The sequence below is a fragment of the Centropristis striata genome, chromosome 1, assembly GCF_030273125.1.
Source record: "Centropristis striata isolate RG_2023a ecotype Rhode Island chromosome 1, C.striata_1.0, whole genome shotgun sequence".
Lineage (NCBI taxonomy): Eukaryota > Metazoa > Chordata > Actinopteri > Perciformes > Serranidae > Centropristis > Centropristis striata.
Genome location: NC_081517.1, coordinates 33607516 through 33620343, shown reverse-complemented (window position 1 = coordinate 33620343; position 12828 = coordinate 33607516). Strand labels below are relative to the sequence as shown.

General features: G+C 39.7%; 1 protein-coding gene across 2 annotated transcripts in view; it reads left to right on the top strand.

Annotated features, from left to right (window-relative positions):
• plppr2b (phospholipid phosphatase related 2b) overlaps positions 1 to 12828 on the top strand; it is a 69100-nt gene that overhangs the window by 45585 nt on the left and 10687 nt on the right. The window lies entirely within an intron of this gene.

The following is a 12828-nucleotide window of genomic DNA, read 5'->3' as shown; positions in this document are numbered from 1 at the left end:
AGATCAGTGCGTCAGCAGTCGCGCTTATGAGACGGAGCAGTGAAAAAAGGGCAGGGATAATAAGGGATAATCACAGCTTTATCCTGTCACTGCCAATCACCCCAGATAGAGGATTGAGAGATGAAGACTTCAGGCCATGTGGCCCCATGTCGATTCGCCTGACCAGCTATCCGCTCCCACTGTGATAGCCTGTAAGACATGCTTTAACCCGTAGATGAGAACCCTAATCCAGCAATACACTCACACTCCAACTCTGCCAGATTAGCTGCAAGGTCTCTTCCCACACTGATCCAGCAGCCCTCTGTTTCTTAAGGGGAGGCAGATTGAGAGACACACAATTTATAGGAAAAAATGAGAAGGTTAAGAGAGAGATGGCGAGTAAGGATGGAGAGGGAGATCCTTGAGGGAAAAAAAGGATAATGCAAAGACACGTAGAAAGAAAAGGGGGAACATGTGGGGAAGAGAAGACTAACAGGGTCATACCACAAATCTTACTAAACGAGGGCAAAGAACAGGCGAGAAAGGACACTTTATATTTGAATTGAAAGATGGAGAAGAGAGAAATAAGCAGAGGAAGAAATGTTTCTGGTAGCCTAGTTTCTCCTCCACACAGACCTGGGAAAGCAGCCGGGCCATCAACGAAACACAGAATAAAAGCAGGGTGAGACAGAGAAAAGGAGATGGATGGAGAGAGTGTGGGTGATGATGAAGCTGAAGCAGCTAAATTGTCATGGTTACCACCGCCAGTGTGTGAGAAGGCTGTCTGTGTGTGTGTGTGTGTGTGTGTGTGTGTGTGTGTGTGTGTGTGTGTGTGTGTGTGTGTGTGTGTGTGTGTGTGTGTGTGTGTGTGTGTGTGTGTGTGTGTGTGTGTGTGTGTGTGTGTGTGTGTGTGTGTGTGTGTGTGTGTGTGTGTGTGTGTTTAAAGTAGAGCACTGGGCTTGCAATGTCAACAAATGTCATGTGATACACTTTATGTAGACATGGTGTAATCCTAATGAAGGTTTTTGGTGCCTCTCTTCACAATAAGTGGAAAAGACCTGCGTTCAGTCAATACAACATGTTTTTTTCAGAAGATGTATAAGTATAAATGACACACATAAAAAACACATAGATTTTGGATTTAACACTGCACCAGATATGATTCACCATGTAGCAGTTCATGGTGTAAAATGCGTAGCTAAATTTAGTGTCTTCTCAAAATATCCCCAAGCTGTTAATGATAATAAATTCCAAACACATCTGTAAAAAAAATGCAAAGAGACATAAGCACAAATTTCCACACTCCCCCTGAAGCTTAAGTTGCTTTTTTTATGTTGTGACGTCAAACGAGCATTTAATGCTGCATCACTTGTTCCTATTCTGACTGTTGTTATAATTACTCACAGTACACAGTGTGTATATTACAGGCAAAAGCAAAGTGAAGGTGCCTTAAATTAAATAAAAAAATTAAATTACCCTACTTCACACTTATTTATTACCTCAGTAAACATTCTCCTAATGAATTCATGGTCTCACATGATGGTTTACAGTCTTCATCAATACAACATGAAGTACATTTTGTAAATTGTAGTCCCATTTAGAGTAAAATATTTGATAAAGCAGAATTTGGCACAGCCAGTGGTGCTCCTAGACTCTGGGGGCCCCGAGGCAAAGAAGCATATTGACGCCCACGCTCTAAAGGGAGCTTTCACAACCCAAGTCCGTTTGGTAGGTCTAAATCAGAGTGAAATTGATTTTCGTTTTGTATTTACTCTGGTTTTCTTTCACAGTGCATAAATGTATACGGACCATATAAAAAGAAAAAGATTTGCGGAGGGGCGTGTACAAAGGCGGAGGGCTGGAAATATACTCGCAGTATTATTTCTTATTGTTTGGAAAGTTAAGCACAAATTTAAGCACGGAAGTAAACAAAGCAACACAATCAAACGCACCCCGGATACTGGCCATCATCCTGCTCTAGTGTTCTAACCAAACAACAGCCCAGATGTTAAGCAAACATCAGACTTTAGCAGAAGTCAAAGACCATCCTCTCCCAGTCATGTTGCATTTGCATCTGTTGCTCTGCATACATCTCACAAAATGCTGAGCAGGTAGCCCACAATCTGCTGCGTTTGATTAATTTCCTGTAATTGGGTCGGATTGTGTTCACAGTGCAATCGAACCACACTAGGGTTAGTTTGGAAACAGACCGAGACCCTCGCTCACAAGTGGTCTCAGACTGGTTGTTTTGTTCCGCACCAGAGTACGACTGAAACGGACCAAACTTTGGGTTGTGAAAGCGCCCTAAAAGTCCAGGGAATGTTTTTCTTGGGCATATAGGGGTTTGGGGGGGGCATAACAGTGCTTTTATGGGAGGTTTAAGGGACTTATAGTTGGGGTTGGGGCAAACATTTGCCTGATTTCCTCTCCTAGTACAGTACAACCCTGTGCAATGCTATCTTTAAATGACAGGTCGCTGCCATGGAGCACTGTGTGTTTTCATTTCAAAACTTTGACCCATCACGGTGTGGTTTCAGTTCATGAAAGTCAAAGGTGCAGTGTGTGATTCTAGAGAAAGACAGTTGATTGTAGAGTCTTTGGGTTGGTCTACCGTACCATCCAACCTGGGGATGAGACTCCGCAATCAACTATCTTTCTCCGGAATCACATACTGCGCCTTTAATTATAAGTTTGGTCACCTAAAAGTGTCTTGGCTGTTCATTGTGAGTTATGCATGCACCTTACTAACCAAGCTAGTAATCACTGGTATAAGTTGATAACTTAGTGCCCTCCTCCTCAGCTCCACCCTTTGTCCACAAACCAGTTGGTGGTATATCTTCATGCTTGTGTCTTTTTCCACGTATTCATCCTTGTGTGTGTTTTAAACTCGTATATGTCTGTGTGTGATTTGATGTCTTTCTTTGAAGCCACTTGTGTATTTCTCAGTGTAGAAGCTGTAAATTAAAAGTGATGGTTAAATGAGCATATAGGACACATCTATTGTGAAAATATCCACCCATTTACACTTCCTGTCTGTGCAGTCAGAACTCATTGTCTCACCATACATTCTTGGAAAATTAGGTTTTCAACTCTGTCTCCTGAAGTGCCCTTACATGTTACGATCACCTCCTCATCCTTTTTCTTTCTTCACATTTTTTTTCCTTTTGATCCTCATTGTCATCTTTTTGTCAAGCAAGACTGCACACTTGGAGTCGTGTTCACAAAAGCAGAAAAAGAACATCCTACAGTCGACTGTCACTGTGTCACAATAGGTAGAAAATCAAAGAGAGCCAATTAAGTCGCGCTCAGCCTCCGGAGTTTCTCCCATCCCTCTCCCACAAACACGTTCACATATTCTTCTACTGGTCCACCTCCAATCATTTCAGCTTATCTCTATAGTTGTCAGTTGAGAACAAGTTGCTACCTTCTTGACGGAAAGTCTCACTAACAGCTTCTACAGTACACACACACACACAGACACACACAGACACACACAGACACACACACACACACACACACACACACGTGAGGCAACTTTTTCATTTCATCAACTCCTACTTTCTCTTACTCTTCTCCGCTGAATAGTTGAAAAATCTCTAATCCATCAGACCCTTGGAGGGTAAAATAAAGGCGGGCTTTAAAAACAAAGCGATGCCTCCAGTACACAGTCAACATCCGCTCTAAACTAATTGGCTGCCAAGTGATTTCTGCCTTGTTGTGTGCGTTGTTGGTGCATTGCTATTTTCATGCAGCGGAAAGTAATTGTACCATTGACCAGCAAAATACTGGGTCTAAAATCAATAGCGTGTTTCCATTAAAGTTGAAGCAAATTTTGAAGCAATAATTAGAAATATCGCATTAAAGAAACTACGAATTAGGGACCTTTCCATCAACAGGTTTAGATAGAATAAACAAAGCTGCATAAACGTACTTTCGTTAGAAGATGGCAGTGTAATGTACTGCTGTAGGCTAATCCTTCAGTAAACAGTGGAAGAAGTAGATATTGTGCAAGAGAAAAAATCAACAACAAAAAAATGTTTGCTAATCGGACAACTTTGTCCAACCACGAGACAAAATGTAGAGAAGTCTTCAGGAATTGGATTCAATTTGGCAACTTATAACTCTTCTTTCATGTCAGCTGGTCTTGACCGGCAGAGCAGAAACAGCTGCTCAGTCACGTGAGTTGAATGTTTGCTACATCAGAACTTATTCGTAAAAAACATTTCCATCTCCTGTTTAGCGCATCAACTGTTTTTCCAAAAAGTTAAAAATCACCAAGCATTAAAACTTCTATGCATGTTTTTGAAAGTTTAGCGAATTTTGGTGTTTCCATCAAGCTTCAAATGCAAATCTTCAAAACACTAGGAGCAATCCGTTGATGGAAACAAGACTAGTGGCACAGTGTTTTCCTGCTTCTTAAAGAGGTGCATTATTCAGATCCTCCTTATTTCAATAACTTATAGGTGCATTGCACATATGCAGTCAAATGTAGTTGTTTTGAGGGAAAGCACAAAATCACTACAAACACAGTTTGCAAGAATCCATCATTTAAATAGAAATGCAAGTGCAGTCACACCTGGCTTTTAAAGGGAATGGGAGATGATGCTGTGATTGGTTTAATTCATGTTACGCCCAGAATGATCCCACGATTAGTAATGGTGGAGTTAGACATGTCCTTAATGTACTTGTGTCATGCACTATAAATTGTATAGTGTAGTATAGGGGCACTGAGCATCACAGCTGAAACCCTTGGCGTGCCTCTCATACCTGCCTTGTGCATTAATATGTTAGGGCAGCATATTTCTCTGCCATTTTGATACTATCACAGCACCTCTCATTTTCTGAACACAACAGGCATGGCTTCAGATGATCTGTAAAGTGTGAATTATCCTCATTTCAACCAGGATCTGTCAATATGAACTTTTCAGTGTTACAGTTTATAATCTGGTTTTCTGTTTTTAACACAACCAGGACCGTGACCTGGTTTTTTTTGCACTATTGTTAGTTGTTTGCTGATTGAATTTCAGTTTCGAGCAAAATAACAGAAACAGCATTTAAATGAAATGGGTTTAGATGAGGGGAGAGAAGCCCTGGAGGGATGACAATCAGCTCCCACACTGAAAAAAGTTTATAAAAGCAACTTGTGCAGCATTGCATTCATTTGGTTGGTTACAAGTGGCTGCTATGGGTTTTTTTTGTGTGGTTACATATTGTATTGAGACAAAAGTTGGACCATGCACTGTTAGTAATGTCAGAGTGATGCGTTGTAATGACATGTAGAGTGAAAGCAGCAGACATCTCAGCATGGACAGGAGAGAGTGTATTTCAGCTGTGCGGGCCACATGCTGCACACTGGCAGTCCCCATCCACACTACTCTGAATCTTAAAAAATACTCTCAAATTACCCTCCTCTCCTCCATTATAGGCAGTCAATTACCATCGAAGCAGAGAAAATCCTTCTTGTTTTGTATTTCAGGATGGCTGGATGTCGGCTCATCTCATCTTCCTCCACAAAACTGTGGCTTGTTTTTCCAATCTCTCTCCACTTTTGTGCAATCTTCTTGTCTCTTAATAATCCTTTCTTTTCTCACACATATACAAAAACTCATCACTGGTTTTTTTTCATTAACTTTCTATTAGTGCAATGACCTTTTGTTTGTATGGCGGACCTTTCTTTGCTTTTTGTTTCTCTGTCAAGTGTGTTGGATTCACCTTTTGTCTGCTCACATCTCTGTATGTGTGTCCTTGTGCTTTTGGATTTGTTTTGGTGTAAAGAAACAGCGACAAAAGATGTTGACATCTATAGATTGCAGTTGCTGTATTGTTAATGTCAAAAAGTAGTTGTTTTGACTTGTTGACCTGTGATTTTGACATTGATGATGTTCTGGGGCCCCTTGATAGCTTTTGGGGCTACCCTTTTTACAAGATCATGTTTTGTTGTATATTATGATTTGAAATTTTCATTTGGATTTTAAAATGATTTGTAAATAAATACAATAAAATGAAATGATTTGAGAAGAAATTCTGTTTAAATGAAGCTGTTCTGAAAGAACAGACTGAGAGAGACACGGCTGATTAAATCAAGACAGTATCTTAATGTCATGTTTGATTTTAAACAAAGTTTTCTCTATGATTACTCTCAAGATCAAAAATTATTTACATTGCATGTTTTTTTATATATATACACTCACCATTTGCTTTATTAGGTATACCTGTTCAACTGCTCGTTAACACAGATATCTAATCAGCCAATCACATGGAAGCCACTCAAAGCATTTAGGCATGTAGACATGGTGAAGACGAGCTGCTGAAGTTCAAACCGAGCATTAGAATGGGGAAGAAAGGTGATTTAAGTGACTCTGAATGTGGCATGATTGTAAATGCCAGACTAACTGGTCAGAGTACTTCACAAACTGCTGATCTACTGGGATTTTCACACACAGCCATCACTAGGGTTTACAGAGAATGGTCTAAAAAAAAAAATAGAATATCCAGTAAGCGGCAGTTCTCTGGACCAAAATGTCTTGTTAATGCCAGGGTTTAGAGGAGAATGGTCAGACTGGTGCAAGATGATAGGAAGGCAACAGTAACTCATGACAACCAAGGTCTGCAGAAGACCATCTCTGAACAAACAACATGTCCAAACTTAAAGCAGATGGGCTACAGCCGCAGAAGACCACACCACCTCTTTATTAGGTACACACATTACCTAATAAAGTGGCCTGTGAATGTATGTCATACATGTATAGCAAAAGAAAGAAAAGGAATACTATACAGTTTATCCCTTGATAAGGTTTTTGGTTTTTGGACTCACTGGCCACGTCATTAGGTACACATATCACCTAATAAAGTGGCCAGTGAGTGTATATTTGCAATACATTAGCCCATTTTTATGACATCATTAACACGTAGATTCCCAAAAAGTTGGCACAGTGAGAAATTTAATAAAAACTGAATGCAAAGACTGGCGAATCATTGTCAACCTAAATTCGATTGAATACAGTCCAGAGACGAGATATCTAACGCTCAAACTGTGAAACTCTTTTTCTTTATTTGCCACCATTTAAAGCTGTAGTGGTGAAAGTATGAATATGAATATTTGCCTATTTACCAATTGGCAACCTCTTGGTCTGATGCAGAAGTGCCTTAATCCTGTATTCTAATGGCCAGCAGAGGATGACTCTTCTGGTTGCAAAAAGAAGTCAGATTGTATAGAAGTCCATGAGAAAATTACCCTATTTCTCACTCACCAAACTCAATGATCAAAACCGTTGTCCAATAAATAATGACATCTATTTTAGTGCTTTTTACACATCTGATGAACAGAAACCAAAATCAGTATGCATTTGGAGTTGTTTTTTTCTGCCTACCTGATGATTATAATTCCAGTATTCACTCTTCAGTGTCCACTAACTCTGAGGGCATATATCTGTCTCTTTAGCGAAATGCATCACTATGTTCACCACTTAGGTAGAGTACATTAGATACACTGGATTTCTATTTTAAAAGTTTATTAAATCAATGTTATTTGTTGACTGTTAAACCTAACTCCGATGCCTCAGGTGACATGTAACAGTGTGCATGAAAAAAAATTAATTCCAGGCATTACCCTAGGAGAAAACTGTCAGTGTTGGGGAGCTTCCAGTTCTGCCTTCACTTCATTTGTTCTGTTGACTATCACTTCAATATCAAATTAGCCACAGAGCTGTCATAAAAAAAAAAATCTGTTAAATATCTGCAAGCTTTGCACCACAACACTTTAATAAAAGACCAAAAGATAGTAGCTTTTGTGCATTCTTTGCATGAATATTGATTACTGCACACAGACTAATGAATCACGAGCTGCTGGAGAGGGCCAAGGCTTCTTCAAAGCCTGGTGCTATCAATACATTTTATATGCCTTTCTATTATAGACCTTTTATTGTGATTAAAGTGGAACAGCAGGAAGTAACCTTTCAGTGAGATCAGTCTGAAAAGAGATTAGTATTGACATTAGATACTTTTGAATACATGGCTGGAGGAGAAATGTAGCATATAACAACTCAGTGGGAGCCCATCCCCATCATGTCGATGTGAACACATTAGCTCAGGAGTAGATGAAAAAAGTAATTGAGCGAATGGTAAAGGAGTGGGCATGGCAACCACTTCTCTAATGGGGGTGCAGACTTCATTCCCACCTCACAGTGAGAGGACATGGCAGGAAAGAAGTAACAAGACCATGCAGTGTCCAGTCTTATTACCATAATTCAATAAAAATACAAGCTCAAAAGCCAAATGAATGATGTAGAACCTCAAATGCATGTTTCAACAAGTCAGTGCCAACACCAGCAGCTTCTACATCGTTAACAAACATATGCACATTACAAATGTCTCTCTCACTGTGTTCCTACATGCCCCTTAGTCTCTCACAAATTTTACTTCTTTTTGTCTGATGTTGCCTTCAAGGAATCATCAAGGAACTCGGGCTCCACGCTGTTGAATCCAGATACCGGGGTGAAAAGCATGAAAGTCTCCTTGTTCTTGAAAAGATTTTATTGCCACTGTGCAACCTGACAATATTGTAGCAAGCAAAGTGTAGAGATGGGGCAATCGGAAAACCACTCTGAAGAGTTAGTGTTGATTTTGCAGATGAAGCTGTTCTGCCTCGGTTTTTCTAAAGTTTAGTTAACTTTAAAAATCAGAGCGGCAGTCGTCAGGTACCATAAAGACAAATTAAGATATTACTAAGAGTTCCCTTTTCTTTGTTGCTGTTTTAAAACAGAACCACAGCTAATTAGAACATGTGGGTTTTATGAGGTCTGTCGTGTCGGTTACACATCCTGCCGCCTTGCAGAAATGTCTTGACTTATTTTGGCCATGCTGCGGAAGCCATTTCGGGGAAGTTTAGAATGAGCCTTTTGATAGTTTTAATCATGTTGCAATCAGCCTCTTTTCTTTAATCTGTCATCTCAGATTTGCGGTGATTAATTGCCAACAACACCATTTGCAAGTCTCTTATGCATTCTGCCCTTTTGGCTGCTGGATGACTATCATCAATAGCTGCTGTCTCCTCCACTCCTCTTCTTTCTCTTTTTCTCCCCCACACTCACTTCTCAAGAGCATCTCACAGAAATACATCAGGACAGTAACAGTTTCTTCAGAATGCTGTTGCCAGAGTTTCAACATGATTCAAGATGAGACCACACATCAATCTTTTGTTAAAGTTTATCCACATTGTTGTCTGTTGTAGAGACATTGCAATACACTGGTGGACTCAGGGGGTGGCGAATGCCTCCCCTGGTGCCCACATGCTTGATAAAAAATGACTAAAATGCTCTCTTGGATGGATGTTTGGTAGATAAAATGCCCTTCATGGTTTCCTTAAATGGAGAAAACATTTTGAAAAGCCCAAGGTTTCTTTTCCAATGGAGAAAGCATGATTAAAGTGTCCTTTCAAGAGGGATGACGCGATGAATTGCCCTCTAGGATGCCCTTAAATGGAGACGAGATGATAAAGTGCCCTCTAGGGTGGACTTTAAATTGAGAAAACATTGTGTTGTGCAATTTAGGCTGCCCTGCATGCTATAGAAGCCCACCGCATGCAGCTGGTGCCCCCTGCCCCCTCTGAAAGCCTCAGTCCACCACAGCAGCACTTTCTTCATGGTGTTTGATTCTTTTTTTGGTCTTGTTTCCTGAGTATATAATCACCTTGCTACATGTGTTTTGGCACAACCCTAAGATGCTCTGAGTCAGTTTTATACCACACTTAAATCCAGTTCAAAGAACTGAGGGAGGATTGTAGACCAAAGCTCTAAAACAGCCTCTCTGAAAATCTGAGGCCTGTAAAAACCACGAAAACCATGTGTTGCTTTCTCAATGAAACTCATAAAGACTATACTTCTATAAGCACAAAGAGTGCCGTAAGTGGCTCTATAGGTTTGAACAGCCCACTGAATTTAATGTATACTAACTGGGAAAGTCGGACTGTTTGTTCACAGCACCTGCTGTACAGTGTATATATATATATATGGCCAGAGTGTACTAAGTCTGTCTCTGTTGCATAACAGGAAGCTTACACTGAGGGAGTGATGAACATCATCTCACTCTCTGCAGGAGGTGATGCAGGAGAGGATGAATGAAGACAAGTCTGTCCCTGAAAACAACATACACAAGTCCCTGCCTGATAGAAGTTGGAAAAGGAAAAAGCCTTCACTCAAGACTGACCAAAACATTTTGCATTTCAGAGCTGAACACACTGAAGATATAAGAGAATAACAGATTTTTCCCCCTTTTTCCGCATCGACATCAACATACAACTCCAGACCCTAACAATCGAACATAATGAAAACTACCTTTACCACATAACATTAACATACATCCACACCTGATACCCATTTGTGTAGCTATTTCTAGTCTTTTGAGGCCGTTGGTGGGAGTGTGGAGTCATTTTCATCATGTGCAGTGGGTGATGTGATTTTGGAGCAGCCTGGAGGTAAAAATTGTGCTACTTATAATCCAGCTGTCTAATCTTTGGCGTCCACCAGCTCTGCCTAAGTGCCTTCAGCAAGATACCGAGCGTCCACCAGCTCCTGTGATAATGATTTATGGCTGACCCTACACATAAATCTCCCCACAGAAATAAATGAAGCATAGTCAGAACATTTGCATATTTTTTTTGTATGTTTTTTCTATCTCTTTCTTTCTTTCACGGGTTTGTAGAATCTTACCAGGTACATTTTTGATTTGTTACAAATAATCTCAGTTTATGGCTGTCATGTAATATACAACCTTATGAGTTTCCTCCAGGTCACCTTTACAGTTCTTTAAACAAGTTTAATTGTTACTCATTGTCTCTCTATTCCTATCATACTGTATGCTTCTAACACAATCGAGTTTGGCTTGTTCACACAGATTGCAAAAAACTATGCCCTGCTTTAGGCTGCACGTCCCCTTAAAATGGTCAAAAATGTCACCAGATTGGCTGCTTCTTTCACATTTGTCCTAGGCTGCAGTTTTTTCACCAAATTGTTGCTCCTCCACATAACAAGGATGTCAAATATATAATCCAGAAAAGTTGTGATGTTGTCTAAAATCTAATTAAAATGTAAGGTAATCATGTCCGCCTGCAGGTAGGGTCAGGTTCATACATGCATTTTGACCTTACAGTTCTTCAGTTAAATGATTTAGCTATATATATTTTTTGGGGCCAAATCCAAACCCTTCCCCTAACCATAAACCTACCCAAACAGGTGGGTTTTAAGAGGTTAATGTTCAAATTGATTAACTTTTGTTTTGTAAATATAAACTCTGAAATCTGAATTTGATGCATTCCCTTTTTTATTCACTTTTTAAACAGCGTCCACATTTTTTTTGGAATCGGGTTTGTAGCAGCATTACTGATTACGAGTTTTGGAATCAGTTTGCAGCTTTTGCAAACCCAAACAACCTCAGTTTAATTTGGAGAATGCTGCTGATTCTTGGCTGCTGACAAAGAGATGATCTTTTCATTTTGTGTGTGAAGGAACCAACACATCATGGTGCTTTCATGGTCAGAGTTGATTATCAACAGCACCTATTAATAAGACTTTAAGAAGAGCAAGAATATTGTAGTATTGCAGAGCCTGTTCAAAATGTGCCTCAGGTGTTGTTGTCTCTCTGGTCTCTCTTTTTTCATCTCTTCTTGAATGCACTGTAGCGAGCAATGAAGAGCGAGCTGTACCCAAAATGCCATTTGTCTGTGTTAATAGGGGTCCCTTCTCAATACACTACACAGTGTGTACATAACAACACCCTACTGATAAATTTGTCAAGTAGATCTCGCACTCGACACTCAAGTTCTTTGGGTCCTCAGAAACACAACTAACAAGTGTGAAGTTGATTGGATGAACAGTGGTCGAGAAAATCAAAGATAGACAAACAGAGAATCCTTCTATTTCGGTTGGATAAGAGAAGAGAAGATGGGACTTTATTTATCCAGCAGTGGGGAAATTTAGTCGTCACAGCAGCTCAAGATACAGACAGGAGAGTTTACAATGATATTAAAACAGAATAAAGGATAAAAATAAGACATATACGTACATGCATAAAAATCTACACCTTATATACATACATTACTTACATGGCTGCTATTTGGCATTCATTATTTGTTTTTTTCCCCTCCTTTATCCTGCAGTTAAATAGGTTGTTGTATGGGTTAGTATGAACAATGAATGAAAAATATATGTATATAGTCATGAAAAAAAATATTAGACCATCCATTCTTTTCCTCAGTTTCTTGTTCATTTTAATGCCTGGTACAACTAAAGGTACATTTGTATGGACAAATATAATGATAACAACAAAAATAGCTCATATGAGTTTAATTGAAGAGCTGATATCTTGCCATTTCCCATGGTTTTCTTGATAATAACCAAAAATCATTATCAAGAAAACCATATATATATATATATATATATATATATATATATATATATATATATATATATATATATATGCTGTACAAAAGCTTGATGGTGAGCAGGATCTTGCAAAAACAGCCACACAACCTTGAAGAACCCAGAACCTCTTTTTACCGAAGAACACAAGACTTCGAGGCTGCAAAGCGTTGCAGCACTCATATCGCATCTTGTTCCAAAGACATAACTTATGTTGACACAAGAGCCTCACAACCTTCCATTGGTGGTTCTCAGTCCGTAACATCAGTGCGAGTGTAAACCTCAGCCGTCATCTGTCACACCGAGCGCAGCGAGCCTCGGTTACATTAGCATCGTCCCACGCTCCTGGCTCTGGGCCATGCATATTATATGAGCATGTAACCTACATCTATCCATGCTTCTGTCAGCAGGGGTCCCCTGATCAGACAGGTTCAGT